The sequence below is a fragment of the Pezoporus wallicus genome, unplaced genomic scaffold (genome assembly GCF_028554395.1).
Source record: "Pezoporus wallicus isolate ANWC-B61680 ecotype Strahan unplaced genomic scaffold, APGP_CSIRO_Pwel_v1 contig_5069, whole genome shotgun sequence".
Classification (NCBI taxonomy): domain Eukaryota; kingdom Metazoa; phylum Chordata; class Aves; order Psittaciformes; family Psittacidae; genus Pezoporus; species Pezoporus wallicus.
Genome location: NW_026642361.1, coordinates 2,611,663 through 2,628,119, shown reverse-complemented (window position 1 = coordinate 2,628,119; position 16,457 = coordinate 2,611,663).

Genomic DNA, 16,457 nt, shown 5'->3' with positions numbered 1-16,457 from the left:
TGAGGGGCAAGAATACAAAGACGAGGAAAAGAGAGAGAGAAGTTAAAGGAGCTTGCATGCTACTGTTATTGCAGTAAGAACACGGCCCAAACAGCATTAACTGTGTTGCAATGGGGCTGGTTTCCAGCCTCTCACCTTGCCATGCTGCACACCAACACAGGGCTCTTTTCTGTACTCCTCTATACATTTATGCAGTAACAGGAATAATGAGCCATTAGTTCTCAAAGATCTGAGTGCTTGTGGTGTCATTAAACATGTAGCGGTACAAATTTAAATTTATGTAAGATTCAGTGATGTTGAGCCTGCTCTTTATTTTGCTGTCTATATGTTAGATTGTTATTTATTATGTTAGACAAAAGGTAAGGTATTCTAGAATTGGCATAATATATTATTATGAAATATATTCCTTTTGCTTATAATTTTTAGTGCTATTTAATGTCCATTATATTTAATGAAGAATATAAAAATGTTAATTCTACTTTGTTCAATTATCTGAATAAAAATTCATAGTAGAAAATAGTAATGGACTAGGAATTCAGTCATAGGGAGAAATACATGTATTTGGAAAAAATACATGTATTTGCAGAATTTCTAAGTTTTCTCCTTTAAGTGAGTCATATTTTCTGCTAATTATGTGCATCGCTGCTAGCAATTTATTTTGTTAGTTTCGAACTATTTTCAGTCATGGCAAAGATTTCTTAACATCTGTATCTGTGACAAGCTTCCCACTTCTACCATTAGCTGACAGAAGAGGGAAAGGAGAGGCAAGCAGAAGAGCAGAGATGAACAAAATGTCATTGTTTGCAGAACTCAAAATCCTAGCTGAAGGGGACTTGTCACATATCATGCACACACACACTTGCGTACACACCTGCCAACAGATCCCCAAGACAATTAAAGAAAAAAAAAAGAAAAAATTTCACGCCTACAAATCTTAGTGCTGTAAGAATTCTCCAGAAAATTACCAGAGAAATTTATCAAACCCCCAAATATTAAGTTTTTCAATACTGATCACATGAAAAAGCAAATCTTACTATAAAATGTGGCCAATAGAAATTCCATTTTAGAATGAAATTTTTACAGATTGAAGAAATTTTCTTTTGTTCACCTTCTACTTCTCCATGTCTCCTTTATTATCTTGGAGATGGGGGTTTTTTGTTCCTACTTTTTCAGCATTTGGTTCATTTTGTTAGGAATAATTTTTCAGTTTATTACTGGAAAGCTGAAGATGACCATTAACAGCTATTACTAATTATTAATCTTTTTATTCAAAAGAAACTATACCTGTTGCTTCCAGGTAGTCCATTTCTGTCAATCTGCATTTCTTGAAATAAAAGGCAAATCAAATCTAATACAGATATATAACTATTATAAACTATAAAAATCTTTGAAATTGTATGAAAAAGACTATCTGAATTTTGCAAAGGAGAAAAATATGTAGTTTAAAGTAAAAACTAAACTCTGCACAAATGGGAGTTATTTCAAATACCAGACAGGAAAGTAAGAGAGAGATGTAGTTAACCAATGAGTACATCTTACATAGCATTCTCAGAAAGAAAAAACAACCATTATCATTCATAGGGTGATTAATACAATTAGTCAGTTATTTTTCAACTAGATTTGAGCTGTGGTAAACAGGTGACTGTCATAATTCTCATTCTGCTAGGGAAAGGGAGAAGAGTAAAGACAGCGAATACCACTAGCATCACTCTACAAAGCTGTATGGCCCCCTTAGAGTACTAGACTAAACCCTGTTTTCTTTCAGAGCATCTTCTACTGTTTGCCATAGATTGTCCTCAACTCATTCTCTTGTGTGAATCTCATCAGATACAATGCGATACCTCTTTCCTTAACACTTAACTCAGACCTAAAGAGTATGGTGGGTTCAGTTAGGTCTTACAAAGCTGAGAACTTCGCTGCTATAGATTTTCAATGCTATATATACACATGGGGAAAAGCATTCAGATGTACTCTTGCCAGAAAAAAGATTAAAGAAAAATTTGACATAGACAGTATTTTAGTGGTAAAGGAAAACCTGTACATGTGGAACACAAAAAGCAATGGAGTCTTGATGCTAACCAATAGTAAATCTTAAACATGGAGAAAGCTTCTGCAGACCTTAAACTTAAAAATAATGTTGCCAGACTGTTTCCAGGTAGTGAAAGCTTCTGAACAACTCTCTTCCTCCTGCATTTATTATTTAAGATTTAACCAATAAAAATCCTCACAAAAAAACCCATTTACCTTCCTTAAAAATCAAACCTATTGAGTTGGACTAAATAAAGTAAGACTGTTTTGTAGACTAGCAACTCTTTTTGACGCAACTTTTAATACAGAATGACAACACAAAAAGACTACATTGTGTGCTAGATAACGGTGTAAAGAACTGGGATGAAACTCTAGCTCTGCACAGGCATGGGTTTTAGCCTCAGTGGACTTTGGATTTCATAGTGTTTAGATGTTAAAATTAATAATTTGCATGTCTGTTTAATTTTTTAATTACAATTACAAAGCCAGTTGGTATTCTTCATGTGTTTGAACAGCTTGATATGTGGACTCCTATATTAATTTGTGAGTGTCAAAAATGGTCATTGTTTTCTGAGTCTTTATGGAATTTTACTAAGTAGAAAGTTCCTAGTAGTTGTTAATACCTTCTGCCTGGGCCTTCAGGCCCCAAATATAAGATACCTGCAATCTTCTGTAGCCCAGTGCAAGTAGTGGAATCTTATTATTTCATAAACTCACCAGATCACAATACCATCAGCTCCGCCCTGGAGATTTCTTTCCATGAATTATAGAATATCAGGTATAGATTTTGTTTTCTTAAAGGTTAAAACGGTACTGTCTGTGAATATTTTTCTCTCCCTTGAAAGCACAATAACCCAGGACCCCAAGGGCACTGTGAGCCATGACCATCTCTGACTCATCCCTGGGGCTCCCCAATTCTGCCCACAACCCAGCACCCCATTTCAAACCCCCAGGGCTGTCAGAACACAAACACACACACACACACACATACACACACAAACCCTGAACACCACAGCAGGTCCAGTCTCCAGCTCTCCACAGCCCTGCCCTGCCCAGCCATGCATGCCCCTGAGCCGAGCCCACATCCTGGCCTGTTCCTGTCCCCAGGGAGGTGATGCTGAGGGCTGGACTGCCCCAGTGCACTCCTGGCTGGGGCTGGGATGGGCCTTGGCACCCAGCCCTGGCCTATTACCCCAGGGGAGTCCCTCCCACCCCAGGCCTGGCCCCTGCTGTGCCCTGACAATCACTTGGTGTGTTCTTCCCTACAAGGCATTTTCAAAGAACCTTCGCTGTTTAATTTTATCATCTTCTTGCAGTACTATGTTGCATAAAATGTTGAACATATTATAATATAAGAAATGAAATTTTATGGCAGCTCTCCTAAATCATTCAACAGATTGTCTATATTTTAAACTGTACTTGTCTGCCAATTTACCACACATTATTTTTCCAAATAACTTCATACTACTGTACACAAAGACTGAATGCTTTAAATAGTGAGCCATATCATGGGGAGCAAACTGAAAAATAAGAGACTGAAGTACATGCAGCTTTCTTGCTTTTTTTTTTTTGGTGGTGGTGGTGTTTTAAAGTGAGGGTGCATTTGAGGCGACTGAACTTTGCCTGGGAGAAGCATACATTGGTATGCTGAGGCAAGTGAGGTGTCACCACACATGTATGTGAGTCTGTTGTCCCAGCACTGATCGTTTCAGCCAGCACCGAGTGCTTTGTTACAGCTACCCTCTGTGGCCTTGACATGCAATGCAAGTTATGGCTCTTGAAGGACCCCTCTCAGGGGAAGACAGGCATTTGCTTGAGGGTGTTTCTCTGCCTTTCACCTCCATAGAAGAGTCTTCTCTTCTCCTGTCACTGCTGACACAGGTCCTGGTGCAACTAGCGCAAGCAGTATAGTGAGCTGGAGAGAGGCACTTCCCTAGTATGCACCCTTGGAAGCACTATCGTAAGCATGGCATGGCAGAAGGCATAGGGCTCAGAGGTCCACACTTCTCTCTGGTTGTGTCTTATTTTGACAGATTTCAGAATTTGGGCTTCAGGTTTTCTGCACATACTGCTGTTTTTGTTATGTTTAGCTGTGTCTTCAAGACTTTTGCAACATAATGAAACCCAAGAGTTTCATATTTTATTTTAAAAAATATTACTTTCATGCAATGTTATGACTCAGGGATTTGAAGTGATAGGCATGTCACACCTGTAGTTTAACTAGGACTGCTGAATAGAGAGGAGGAAAAAGACAGAATAAGGACAACTCGAGTGGTGCTTGTGAAAAAAAAAAATCACTGAGTACTAGGTGTCTTCTTTCATATTTTTGTTTTCCTTTTAGACATGGGTCAGTGCTTCTGAACCTGGATGAAACAGTTCCAAGGAGATTGAAACTGTGATCACAACCTGGGAGAATTAGAGGAGAAAATAAAAACAGCATGAGAAATAGTTATGCCTTTATCCTGACTTCTCAGTTTGAACAGTAAACTATACAGCAGGTAGACTGGCCTACAGATATGTCATCTGTTGTTGAATATCACCTCCAGAATACAAGTGCTAAGATCAGGAGAGCCATTGCTGTCTGTCAGTGTGCCAGCAGTTCTGAGGCTCATGTAAGCTGTTTGTTCCATAGTCCAGATCTCTTCCGCATGTGCTAAACAGAAACTCCTATGGCAGAACACACATACTGGTAACTGGTAAAGTCTGTCATGACTTTCATTGGTGCATATAAAAAGGGATAATTTTTTTTTACTAAGTTGCTATCCTGACTTGTTTCCAGAGAGTTGACTCTTTTGACCCGCTATATTTATAGGAAACTCATAAGAGTGATTTTTAAAATGCAGAATATTAAAGCATTGCTATGCTAATACTTCCCATGGGTTTTTGTCTTCATGTTTGGAATTTGTCGCCGAGTGCTTGAATATTCAACCTTGTTATAGTGAGTTTAATTATCTTGTAGTCAGTTTTCCTAGGGAACAGAGATGTCTTTATGTGTGGTTTTTTTTCCCTCTGATGTTCTTCCCTCACTGTTTCTTACTTTTCATTCTGTATTGCATTAATCCTTGCCATTATATCTAAGGTAGATTCCAACTGCTGCCATAGAAGATGTAGTGTCCCAAGTTTCAGATAGTATTTCAAGAGGAACAGAAATATCTTCCAAGTGTGTTAATATGGCTTGCTATAAAATGTCTATTTGGGAATGAATGTAGTTTAAATTAATTAAATTAATCCAAAACTTTTTGTTAGATCAAATGACTGAAAGGAAACATTTGGTGAGCATATTGTACTGATGATTGTACTAGAAACTTATCTACAACTCCTGTTTTAGATTTTCATTGCACGATGCAGTCTTCATAATTTCAGATTATTCTACAAAGTATTGGAAAATTAAGGCATATAGTATTTTCAAGCATATTTAGTGGAAAATCATATTTTTCAGGATTATATTATATTCCATTCAGGAATATCATGGCAATATTGAGAACTGTAATATACTCCACTAAATCTTGTGTTTTCCTTATGTAAGACATTCTGTCATGTTGGATTTGAATCTGTTTTACTATCAGAAATACCTGCTGTTTTCCTCTCTGCCTTTAAAATGGTATACGAACAAGTACTCACTGATGAAACCATGGTTACAGTATCACTGTGAATTCCTACTCATTTTTGTTGTGTCCATTGTAGGCATGTATCCAACATCTCAAGTAGCAGCAGTTGCTCTGGTATTTAGAAAAAGAGGGAGGGAGGAAAGGGCTTGGGGGAGAGATCATTCAGATACTTAGCTAAAAGAACTAAAAAGAGTTCAAGAAGGAGTTCTTATACTTCAAAAGTCTAAATATGCCCTTGTGACTCTTCATCAAGTCAGAGAAGAACAGAAACATGCTGACTTGACATCACTTCTTTTTAAATGACATATTAGTTGTCCTTCTTTCTTCATCACTGATGTAAAGCAAAACCAACTCAGAACACATACTAGGCACTTTTCTCCCTGGATTCAGGGCCAGACCAAAAATCAATGAAACTGTTGTCAAAATACGTATCAGCAGGGTTGAATGTGTTAGAATATGATCCTAGATGGTCAACAAATAAAGCATCGGATGTATCACTTTTCAAAACAAATAAATCATCCCTTCCCAGTATATTTATATCTTCTGCACCAAGACAGCAAATAGAGCAGAAAACAAAATCATATTAAAATTTTGCTGAGCATAAGATGACAATTGCAGCCTCAGGGCTAGAATTTCATTTGCATGTGCTCTTATATCACACATGACTCTTTTATTGAACTGTGCTTGGACATCCTTTTTCAATAACTACTGTGGCACCTTTCTTGCAGATGATGAGTGTAACCGTGGATTAATGGCATGTTCAGAACATCTAGTGGTATCAGAATTCATTCCTTTAAAAACAGCTTGTTTTAGTTGTGTGGAGTTTGGGAGCAGGTTGATCTGTTTACGTGTTTTTATATGGAGGAAAACAACAACAACAACAAAACAACACAAAGAACAAACAAACAAAAAGTCCCACAAAACTAAGCCAAAACAGCACCACCTCAACAGTTTCCAGCACAGACAAAGATAATGTGCTGTACAGGGAACCGATTCATCTCCAGAACTGGAATGACCAAGCCTCTCAAAAGAGTGAACTCAGACTTGTCCAAAAAGCATTCTGGACATTTGAGAAGTGCTGCTGTACCTGTAGGAAATATGTATGTGCCTATTAATTTTTCTAAATTAGCATTACAATTTTAATTACATGTCTTTATTCAGTACGCCTTAATAAGTGCACTTTACTAGAACTTAGTACTAGACATATTCTGGTCACCTGAAAACCACTAAGTCAGTAATGAAAACTTGTACAGATTTCCTTTTTGTGATGTTTTTAACTTTCTCAAACTTTATACTGAAATTTAGCAATTTGCAGAATGATGTCGTCCCTTTTAGGAAAGAAGGTTACATGCATAGAGGAAATCTAGTATGGGTCGGGGAAACTGATTTCAAATAATCACAAACAAACCAAATCCATCCTTATTATGTTTGTAAAAGTTTTCTGTCTGGTGTAAATATTTCTACCTTTTTTTCTATCTCCTGTTTTGTGCTGACATTTATTGAATTGTGTGAGTATTGGCTTGGGCAGTGGAGATAACAGTGTCACCTTCCTTGTTACATCTGCAAAACTCAGTTTTGGATGACATTAGCTCAGTAGCTTTCTGGTAACTAGAGGATGGACTGGGAACAGAACTGAAGGATAAAATCAGAATGCCAAGAAATATAATTATTAGACTATAAAAAATATAGAAGTGAATCGCCCAGCTGAAGAAAGCATGAGGTAAAAATGGACAAAAGAAAAGAAAATGGAAGCGTTAACAAAGGAAAGAAGAAACAAATTAGTGTGGCAACATGAGAATGCCTGTTTCCTAATGCAGCCTAGCAACAAAGGTGTTGCAAGCAATGAGCTAAGATATTTTACTTTAAGAAAGTACCAGCTCATTCTTTTTAAAGTCATAAATCTTTAGACAACATAATTTGGGTGCATATAGAAAAGGTAAAAGCAGTTTAATGCATTTTATTTTCTGTCTGAGATGGTTTAGGGTTACTTATTTTCTGTAGTCTAATATGAATATTTACATCCCCAAATAGGGCTTTTTTTTTCCCTACACACCAAAGAAATGCTTTTTACTTATCACTGTAGCCATTGAAGAGTGCAGCTTCTGTTGCCCTGTGGTGTTTTATTCCCTTAGGAAGATAGATCCTTAGATTGGAGGTATGAAGAATGCTGTTCATATTTAAACCCAACATCAATCAAATATCTGTAGACTTTTTTTTATTTTTTTTTCTACTCTGTGCACACAGGGAGACATTTGATCTCAAGCTCTGAAGAAAATCTGGAAACAGCTAAAGGGAAGGTTCTATCTTTGAAATATATGTGTAAACATTTCCTGGCTTCCTTGAGAAAAGATTGAATTTTCACTGGGAAAGCTAAAAAAAAAATATTCAGAGTAGCAAACTCAAATTGCAGTAAAACTAAAACAGCCTCATAAAAAAATTATTTACTAAAAATAATATAATGCCAACAAGAACAATAAAAGGAAATGTAAAAGCACATGAAATTGTTATAAATAGATACGTGATCTAATAATCTCTAATTCAGCCAAATTTTGTGACCGATTAAGAAATGAACAATTTTTTTGTTAAATACCTCTGTAAAAATAACCTTATGGAAATTATATTTTTTGTTACTACTTAATATTCCACGTCAAATGAGCAGTGCTTTAAAACTAGAATGTGTTAGATATGGCTGAAAAGAGAATGAGAAATCATGAATGTTCTCACTTGAGATTACAAGCAAGCAGTGGTATCTCCTTGAATCATACTATTACTAATAATAAATATTTAGCAGTTGTAATATAGGCCTTGTCTAGATATAAAATTTGCACTGGTTTAACTAAAATTATATTTTATGTCTTCAGCTGAACCACATCAAAAAATGAGATCATATGGAGGGTTTAATGCTTGTGGCCATCACAACACTGGATCTAAGAAATTTCAAAAGCAACTTGAAACAAAGAAGGAGCTATATCTGGATTAAAGAGGGAAAATGTTTCCCTGTTTAAACTCTATTACTCAGAGTTTTTTCTTGCTTCAGACACAAAAAAAAAAACAAACTAAAAATTAAATCAGTGGATTATAACATAAACTTTTAGGTTTAAGTAAGTTTCATTACTAAATATGTTGAAGTAAATTATTCTCTTAGCCATGTTGTCATACTTCAGAATTGGAACCAGGAGTGGACATTTTTTTCAGTAGATAACTCTCTTACAGTAGCGAGAGTTGCAATGAGAAGAAATTTGGCTCCATGTCGTTCATGTTCTTGTGCAGCTGGAAGAAATATAAATCCTAGTATCTTCTGCAGTTCAAAAAATGCAGCAGGCTCCTTTTAAGTGTGTGGGAGTGATCTGGAATAGGAATCAGAATTGCTTAGTAGATTTTTTAATCACAGTAAAACTTATTTATTTCAAGATCAAGTTGCTTTCTACAGTGTTTCATGATTTGTGCAAATGGTTTTATTTGGATGTGTTTGGTAATCATTTTCTGTTCCTTCAGGGAGTGTGAACAGCTAATGGTAACAGAGCTGAAAAAGCTTTTATAATTTTCAGAGATTTTAAGTTTTCCCATTATTATTAATTCATTGTATTGGAGAAGGTGATAAATTCTACTTAGGCAAGTCAATTTTGTTGACATGTATCCAAAAAGCCAGTTCCTATTAAATTAGTTTTGCAAATCTTCCATACAAAAGGACATATAACTAAAAAAAAAAAAAAATAATTTTACTAAATCTACATTACAGTGTTTAAGGAGAATTTTGCATGCAGGGCCATATGTGCAGAACATTTAAGGATCAAAGAAAGAAACTGTCCGTTAAGTAGAACGGTGTAATACCGCCTCTATATATTAATTTAATAGAACTTAGTATTTTATGTATGTCCTATTGTATTCTAGTGGGGCAACATCATTCACATTGACTAAGAGTGTATTTTATATTGTTTTCATCTAACTCTAAATATAGATAAAGAGATGGAAAAAGTCCCCCTGAAATCCCTGTCTTCTGCAAGCCCAGGAATAATTTCTTTTTATGGATGAGATTTACAAAATATTTAAAATCTAATTTACCTTTCAAAGACCCTAGCTCTGAAGCATGCACCAATGGTATATGTCAAAGAGCAGATGGAAAGATACCTAAACACTGGTGGTGTCCACAGTCAATTAAATCAAACTGATGAACTGATGGCATAGCTCATGAGTCTGCCAGGACTTTGTCAGACCTCTTATTCATGAAATGTAATGTATACAACAGCAAGTTACTGGCAAAAATCTGTATCAATTATGAGCCCATTTGAGATGAGAGATTTTGGCTCAGATTCCTAATCTGTCTGATGTAAGGCAGTGACCTGATCCTGTATTTCGGGCAAATGCTTTAAGATAGTAAATAGGAAGGTGAAGAATCTCTGTCTTTCATGTTGAAATTCTTCCATTTTCTGTAATCAACAAAGTAATTTTTCTGCCAGATCTATACCTTAGAGGCTAAAGTCCTCACCTGTGGTGTATGTAACTGAGACCCAAATACTTCTTTTTGAATATAGGTATCTAAAAACACTTAAGGAATACAAGAAGAAAGACCTCTGAAAGAGGGTTGTGCTATTCAGACCTCTGGTGAGTCTAGCACTAATTTTGGTAAAGTCCCTGCTACAAGTTGGATTAAATAGGATTTTGACACTGACTTTCACATTATTTAGCTGAGGAACTTGAACTGCTAAGATATTGTCTATTCTGTTATACATAATGTTTTCTTCTTAAAAGAAGACTACTTTCTGGACAAATATAGGAGACAATTCCTATGAAGGTATCTTAGCCAGAAAGAATTGCCTATCTAGCTAGATTTGGATATTGACCTTTAACAAGGAGTAGATTCTTAAGTTCCTCTCAGTTTTTCAGCATTCCAATTCGTTATTGGCTTAGGCAAATAAATCATTACTTCCAGATTTTCCTATTAGGCATGTTATGTAGCTTGGCAGGCCTTCACACTTAAATCAGAGATGGCAGTTTTGTGAGATGGCAGGAGGTCCTGATATCATGGTACTCAGAATTGCAACACTTGCATTTGTTTGAACTCTTAAATATTAGCTGTAAGTTTCTTTAAGAGCAGATGTTTTCCAGTCAAAGCAACCTACACTTTTATGACAAAGCTTGAATCTTGGCCTGCTTTTCCTGATATTTAGGAAAATGGATTTTAAATCATATCCACAGTTAGTTACAGACTTACAGCCAGGCTGAATGGTACGAGCAGGGAACAAACAGGCCTGAAGACCTGTATTACCTAGAAGTTCAGTGCAAGTTTGCAAGAAACCCAACAATGACACTATATTATACAATTTAGTATTATTACTGCAATGCTGAATAATTTAGAAGACATCGTGAAAAATTATGAAACAGTAATAGAAGCGTAAATCACAGTAAAAAACACTCACATAACATAGAGGTTTCTGTAATACATTTTAACATTTTTATTTGCATAGTTAACATATAAAGTTAGCATAGATATAAGTACATTTAATCAAATATAATGCTCCTGAAATTCTCAATGAGAGGTGTACAGATAGAAAAGGAACTGTCACTGAGAGGAAAATTCTTCAGAATGCTGTTTACCACTGCATCTACAGTGTAGTAATTATAAAAAAAAAAAGAAAAACTAAAAAAAGAAAGCAGCTCTTTAGCTCTTTTAAATGGACTGGTGTATGGGTCTTGCATGGCAAGGTTTTGGTGGTACAGAGGTGGCTTCTATAAGAAACTGCCAAAACCTTCCCCTGTGTCTGACAGAGCCAATGCCAGCCTGCTACAAGATGGATCCACTGCTGGCCAAGGCTGAGCCTGTCAGCAAGTGTCATAGTAACCCTGGGATAACATAGTTAAGAAGAGGAAAAAGGACAGTGGAACAGTAGCAGCCGGGAGAGAGGAATGAGAATATGTGAAAAAAATAGTTCTGCAGACACCGAGGTCAGTGAAGGAGGAGGTGGAGGATGTGCTCAAGGCACCGGAGTAGAGATTCCTCTGCAGCCTGTGGTGCAGACCATGGTGAGGCTGGCTATGCCCCTGCAGCCCATGGAAATCCATGTAGTAGCAGACCTCCACCTGCAGCCCATGGAGGACCCCACACAGGGGCACAGAGATGCCTGGAGGAGACTGTGACCCTGTGGGAAGCCTGTGCTGGAGCAGGCTTCTGGCAGGACCTGTGGCCCCATGGAGAGAGGAGTCTGTGCTGGAGCAGGTTTGCTGCAGAACTTGTGACCCCATGGGGTCCAATGATGAAGCAGCCTGTTCCTGAAGGGCTGCACCCGGTGGAAGGGCCCCACACTGGAGCATGTCATGAAGAACTGCAGCCCATGGGAAGGAATCACGTTGGAGCAGTTTATGGAAGAATGTCTGCCATGAGAGGGACTCCACACTGCAGCATGGAAGAGTGCAAGACCCCTGAGGAGGAAGGAGCAGCAGAGACAGCATGTGATGAACTGAAAACAACACATATTCCTGTTTCCCTGAGCTGCTCTGAGGGTAGAAGGTGAACAAATCGTGAGTGAAATTAAGCCTGTGAAGAAGGAAGGTGTGCGGGGAAGGTATTTTAAGATATGGTTTTATTTCTTATTACCCAACTCTGATTTGCTTGGTATTAAATTAAACTTATTTCCCCAAGTCAAGTCTGGTTCACCTGGTAATTGGTGAATAATCTCTCCCTGCCTTTATCTCAGCCCACAAACTTTCCGTTATATTTTCTCTCTCCTTCCAGCTTAGGAAGGTGAGAGACAAATCAGCTTTGGTGGGCAGCTGGTGTCCAGCCAAGGTGAACCCACCACAACTGTATCTGTATTTGTAGGTCTTCAGAGGCCTTTCTTTCTCTCTGATGATTGGGAATTCAGGCAAACTGGATAGATATGCCAATGTGTTTTTCTCAATTCCTTTGGCAGCAGAGTGCAGGCCACAGTTCACTTTTACTTGGAGAGGTGTCCAGTTCACTTGGAACCGACTGCCCCAGGGGTGGAAACACAGCCCTACCATTTTCCATGGACTGATCCAGACTGCCCTGGAACAGGGGCAAGCTCTAGAACACCTGCAATACATTGATGACATTATCGTGTGGAGTGATACAGCAGAAGAAGTCTTTGAGAAAGGGAGGAAAATAATCCAAATCCTGCTGAAAGCCAGTTTTGCCATAAAATGGAGTAAGGCCAAGGGACCTGCACTGGGTCCTGCACAAGGGACCTGCCAAGGGACCTGCACAATTTTGGGGAATTAAATGGCAAGATGGACGTCGCCAGATCCCCACAGATGTGATCAACAAGATAACAGCAATATCTCCACCAACTAATAAGAAAGAAACATAAGCTTTCTTAGGTGCTGTGGGGTTCTGGCAAATGCACATCCCAAATCACAGTTTGATTGTAAGCCCTCTCTATCATGTGACCTGGAAGAAGAATGATTGCATTCCTTCTGGAATTGAAACCTTCCTGAAGTAGTCATCTATAATTCTGGTAGGACATTACTTCTGTTAGTTCCCAGCTGAAATGGGAAGATTGTTGTTCATGTGCAGATATTGTTAATTTGTATTGATTCTTTTCTTCTGTCAAGTGTTTTTGTGCTTTTGTGCTGTCATGATTTTGCAGCAATTTATTTCCTAAGCTTTTGTCTCACTTGTGTGAGTCAGTATCCTTCAATAACCTTCTTGTTGTAATGATGAATGACAAAATAATGCACTACATTAAATTCTAACAGGTTGCTTAATTAATATAGTCAATGCAAACTACAGGCCATTTTCCAGTATCCTGGGGTGGGCAGAAATGGTTGTGCTAGGCTGAAGTCAAGAAGAATTTCCGGAGCTTGTATTTACTGTAAGTCACTAAGTAAAACTCAGATATAACTCCAGCAAACCAAAGTCATCACTTTCAGGCTGTTCACCTTCCCACTCTGAAACAGATAATATTTTCCACTACTTGTTCTGACAAATAAGGCATCAAATACTTTTGCGTGTTGAAAGTTTTTTTAGCACCAGAGTATTTGTCAGCTTTGTCAGATGCTAGTATTGAAAGTCAAGTGGATTTATCTGGGCATTCAAAGCAAGTCTTTCATGTGCTCTACATTCATTTATAGCTCCAGTTGACTAATTTGTAACGTTGTGCCTTTTTTTCCATAAAAACCTAATCAGTCATGCTTAGAGGTAATGAGCCAAACTGTGTGGGTGTGTCCTCACCAGCAGACAGGGCAGAAACCAAAATAAGCTTCTCATAGCATCAAAAATCCCATTTTACATGTTTTTTTTGCCTTGCAAGCCACAAATAAAACAAACAGCGTAGAGATCCACTACTAGAAAAAAATACTACTTGCATTTATTTCTCTTTTCCTATCACTTGGATTGCAGTGCAAAATCTATGCTATGCAATTTTTAACTGCCAATGCTAATGTGGAAGGAGAAGATTAGACTGTTATCTTTACAGTTCGTATATATTATTGACAAATATCTTTACAGTCGGTATATACTATTGATATATCTATTTCATCCATTTGAAAGATGACTCATTGCCTAATGTCAGTTTTGTTTCATATACATAAAAATTACTATTATATTCCAGTTGAGTTTAGAGTGGTCAGTAGCAGGACAGAAAATGCCTTGGTTGGAATCTACATCACAAGCCTATCCACATACTTCTGTAGCTTCCAGAACTGAAGCATAGTTTCTTTAGTAATCTTTTTGCTATATTAAAATAAAAAAGAAGGTGCAGAGGTTTCTAATTCATTAGGCAAAAAAAAGAAACTATGCCCTTAACTAGGTATAGTGCACCAATAAGCATTATAATAACTCCCCTTGAAGTGGGTGGAATCGATGACAAGATTGCATGCAGTTAAATATTCTCACAGTAGAATATCTCCACTTACTCAAAAATATGTCATTTTTTAAAAATAACCTGCCTACAGAATGGTTAGATCTTCTAAGAGAACATCTTCATCTTTCCTTATAAGAGCACTCTCAGGATACACATAAATACTGATTGTTTATTTTTAATGTATGAGTCATAACTAAGAAAGATTAAATGGCAACCTAAATGAAGATAAAACAGTTTGGCCATTGTATTCCTCAGTAAGCCAAAATAAAGCGCAAACATGACACTGTGATATTTTAAGCTATTCTTAGTTTAACCCCAGATTTAGAAACATTGCTTCAAAATTGTAGTGCTACCCTAAGTAAGAATAACATTTTGAATAACAGAAAATATATATGCATTACTTTGAACAGCTATGCTTGTTACTTAAACTAAATTACTGTAGAAATCATGAAAGGCTATTAGCAGGGAAGTTGAAAGAATGGCTTTGATAAGTGGCAGAATTGCAATGTTATATTTTCTTATGCTCAGAATAAAAATCTGCAGACCAAAAGATTCAATTGGAAAAAAAGATTCAACCTACAAATAAGGAAGAGGACCAACAGATGTCCCAGTTTAATATTTAGACTCTAGCAAAAAGGCTATCATTTTGTCCTGATGACAACTGGAAACATTAAAATTAAATTTTTACATGTAAGGGCTTGAGGGAAAGCTAAGAGTAACAGAGTATACACATAAAGATCTCTTGCTTTAAATTCTTTTCTCTGTGTGCTGTAAATCAGAGGCTGTTTGGAAGAAATGCGGTAACACTGAGCCCTATTACCATTCACAAGTCTTAAAAACAAATTTTTGCAGGGCTAAGGACTGTTGTTTGATGAGTGGCTAAATAGAACACAGATATTCAAAGGGAAGAAGATGAATAAATTAGGAAGTATGGTCTGGAGGAAAGGCTGAGGAACTGGAAAAATCAGGAATTCAATGCAGTATATCCTGGAATATAAGAAATTTTCTGCAATGCATTATTAAAGCTGGGGAACTTATTACAAAAACAAAAGTAATTTGTATTCTTATGTAATTTCTCTCTCTGTCATTAACTTCTTCTGCCATCTTTGGAATTCACTGAAGCTCGTATCATAAAAAACATTTTGCAACCTATGCATTCTGGTAAATCACTGACACTCATATTTCTTTGGAAATCTCAGTATTACTAGGACTTACAATTGTCTACTTAGTACAAAGAGTTCGTGATAGTATTTAATGTAATTCCATGAATGGCTGCCGGATCATAGATGTGAGGCACTGGAATGGGTTGCCCAAGGAAGTTGTGGATTCTCCATCCCGGGCAGTGTTCAAAGCTAGGTTGGATGGAGTCCTGGGTGACATGGTTTAGTGTGAGGTGCCCCTGCCCATGGCATGCGAGTCGGAACTTGATCTTAAAATCCTTTCCAACCCTAACCATTCTATGATTATATGATTCTACAATACACAAGGATCTCAACGGAAAGGCTTGCAACAGGCAAATACAGAAAAAGGCTTTCATAGGATGGTTCATTGTGAGGTCAAGTCATAAGCGAAGGACTGATGACAGCTGAATAGCTCTCAAATATGATAAATAAGCCTAGAGACTCTTGGACAAAAGTAACAGGGCACTATGTGCATTAAGTTGAATAAGAGAGGTGTGAGATAGAGGAGACTGGGATTTGAAAGTTCTGAAAGGGAAAAACTTGGGGGTAAGCTCTGGAGCAGAAGGTCTGAATTTCTGGGAGAGCTGGAGGCCCCTGAGTCAGGAAGTACTGGAAGCTACTACAGACCCTGCATGGGATCTGGGAAGGAGAATATACATATACTCCCCCTGTCCTCCTTGTAGATTCCCCTCCCCACTTTTTTCCCTCATTTCTTAGGCTCATTGGTAGACATGTGTCTGTGCTGTTGCATCTCCATGGCTTCCAGACCTTGCTGTTGAAGTCCAGCTGGCTCATAGCTTGAATCCATCACGTTCTACATC